Here is a 3,253-nt window from a genome sequence, read left to right as displayed (position 1 = left end):
CCCCCTGATTCCCCACCCACTCCCCCAGCCCTCCCCATGTCTGTCTCGTGCACCCCAGCTCCTGATGCTTTAAAAGAAGTCCCACTCACTGGGCACTTCCAGGTGGGGGAGGTGATCCCCACTGGCCCCCACTACCCCACACTGCATGGGGGGCTCTGCCATGAGCCCCCCAACCTCCCCTTGCTCCCCCAGAAAAAAAGGAGAAAAACCCTGGGACTCACTGCACCTGCAGCAGCCTTGGGGCTTTGGGGGACTCATGCAGAGCCCCCCACATGGTGGAGGGGCAGTGGGGATCACCCTCCACCAGGTGTGGGATTTTTCTCTTTTTTTTTTTCTTAAAGGGCTGGAGCCACGGCAGGCAGGGCAGCCATGGAGCTGAGGTGGGGAAGCAGGGGCTGGGGGGCCGGAGACTCATGCAGAGTCCCCCACACAGTGCTCCCCACTACAGCAGGGCAGCAATACCTGCTGAGTCAGGGCTTTTTTTCCCCAAGTGCCGGGAGCTAGGGGAGGCGGGGAAGCTATTGCCAGGCTGGGAGAGGGGCGGGGGATAGACCTGGCTGATTCGGGGATGTGGCAGCAGCCAAATCCCCAAATCAGATTCAGCCAAATTGATTTGGGACAGTGATTTGAATCACTGAATTGAATCACTGTCCCCCGAATCGGCCGAATCCAAATCCGAAGTGAATACTACCCGCTTTGCACAGGGTTAGTATTTTTGCTCAGTATATTTATGATAGAATTCTGTTATGCAAATAACATCACATTATGTTAAAAAAATTATAAAAGTTAACTAAAAGTCTTAAACAGGATCAGAGGCTAGATCTATTTATATTAATGTTAGTGAAAGATGGGTGCACAGAAACTTCAACGAAAACATAGGTTTTAAACTGAATAGTTTGGATATCTTTAGCACTATGCAGGTCCTTCACACACCCAAGCCAATTTATGACACATTAAATTATTTCTAGTTACAATTCTTAATATTGTTAATTCCCAGTTTATGCGCTTAATGCCAGCTGAAGAAGCATTGAAACTGGCATAATCAAGGACAAAGCATTTGGGAAACTGAGGCAACAATGATGTCAAGGAAGATTTTTATAATGTCAAAATGGCCCCCTGGAAAAGTGGACAAATCTTGATGGGTATGCAATTCGGAGATGCAAATATCAGATTAATCCCAGAAGTTGTCTGAAAAAAAAATGAATAGCTGTCCTATCAAAGCAATCAAGGGTGAAGATATAGAGTAAGTCTTTTGATTAGGATTCTAACATGATGAATTAGTGCTTTGAACTGAGGAGATTGCTGGGGGTCATGGATGAAAGGCAGAATAGCAGAACAGATATAAGAGAGAAAAATGTAAGAGAGAGAGAAGTCAAATATTGATACTCTTGTCTTTAGGAGGATGAAGGTATTCAATAACAAGCTCTTAAAACACTAGTTCTGGGAAGAAAAATAGCAATTTAACAAACATTTGGGTTTAGCTATTATTAAAGTATTTTAAGTGTTTTGTTTTAGTAATTATTTTAAAACCATGGCTTATTTTTTATGTCTGTAAATGCTAACCTTATAAATAAATGTATATAGCATTGCTATTTATTTCTACCAGTCATTGCTATCCTTCAACAATTAGGAAAACATAGTTCTGATAATTAGAAGAGGGGGGGTTTTTTCATGCCTCCAAAGCAAGTTACTGTATTTATTCAAATCCAAGATGAGGTTTTTTTCCCCTCATTCAACATGGGGAATAAAGCCCTTCATCATAGATTGGAGCACAAGCTGTGTGGTAGGAGGTCTGTAGTTCTGGCTCTGAGCCCAGGGTTGGAGTTGGAGCTGCTGCCTCCCCACCTTCCCCCTGCAGTCATTGCTTCCTCCTTCCATGTCTGCTTTCCACTGCCAACACCCTACTGCCTGCCACCACTGCTTACCTTCACAACACCATCTAGGGCTCCACTCTGGCCCAGAACACAAAGCAAAAAGCATATGCAGCCTCTAGCTCTGCCCGGCCATACAGTGGTGGCAGCAGCTGCATCTCAGGCCCTGGATCCAGGGCCAGCCTGGATTGGGACCCCAGCCAGAGATGAAATGTGATGGTAAGTGGTGGCAGCAGGGAGAGAAGAGGTGGCACCGGAGATAGGAGGTGGGGGCTACAAGCATGTGGGGAGCAAGTGCTGGGGGGGCAGTGTCAGGGTTACAGGCCTTTGGGGGGAAGGTCTAGGGCATGTAGGTACTGGGAGGGCTAGCGGCAGGGACAGAGCAAGTGGTGGAGGGGCAGGTCGTAAGGGGCGGAGGTCAGGCCACTTGACTCTACCACTGCTCCTCCCTTCCCCCACTACCTCCCCATCTTCCACTGCGTGCCCTGCTGTGGTGGTGTATGTGTGTATGGCAAGAGGTGGTGGGAGGTAATTTTAAGATGATCCTCCAAACTTAGAATCTGTATGCAAAAAGTTATAACCAATTTATAAATTTTCTAATTACTGATGGGTCATCTTCAATTCAGAGTAATCTTGGTTTCAGGTAAAGGCTATATTAAACCTCAAAGAAAATCCAATAATACAATTCATAACTCTTCATTTATAATATAATATAATATAAACAAACACTTCATTTATAATATAAACAATTCATAAACTCTTCATTTATAATATAAACAAGTTCATTTTGTGGCTTTAATTCTAGTTTGGTTAGTTCTCTATTGGAAAAATATTCATTTAAATATTTGGGGGTTCCTTAATATAGCATTTAATGGTTTTTTAAAATGCATTTGTATTATTCTTATTAGCCATTTAACGATAATGAATCTATTCCTGCGTGAAAGACAAGTTTGGGTTCTGAGGGTATTACAGAAAGTACATGAAATGCACAGAAACCAATATATACATTTGGGCTACATCCAGATACTGCATTTGTTCAGGGAGAAATTATTTTATCCTGGGCTAAAGTGTGATTGTTTAGAAACCCATGTCCATTGTCCCTGTACAAACCCTATAAAGTTTCATGGTAGAAAGTGCTAACAGTTTGTCCTGGGACATAGTGACATATGTCTGAATGGTTGCCTCCAGATTGCAGCACTGAATCGATGACAAAGAAGTGGCAATGTATTCGGCCATTCACAAAACCCTGATTGGAAGGGTGATGCACATACATATCAATCATAGGACATTTATGTTTTCAGACAAACACAGAAACACACACACACACACACACACACACACACACACACACACACACACACACAGAGTACATGTTAAACCTA

The sequence above is a fragment of the Crocodylus porosus genome, unplaced genomic scaffold, assembly GCF_001723895.1.
Source record: "Crocodylus porosus isolate Cpor-Errol unplaced genomic scaffold, CroPor_comp1, whole genome shotgun sequence".
Lineage (NCBI taxonomy): Eukaryota > Metazoa > Chordata > Crocodylia > Crocodylidae > Crocodylus > Crocodylus porosus.
This window is presented reverse-complemented; position numbering follows the sequence as displayed.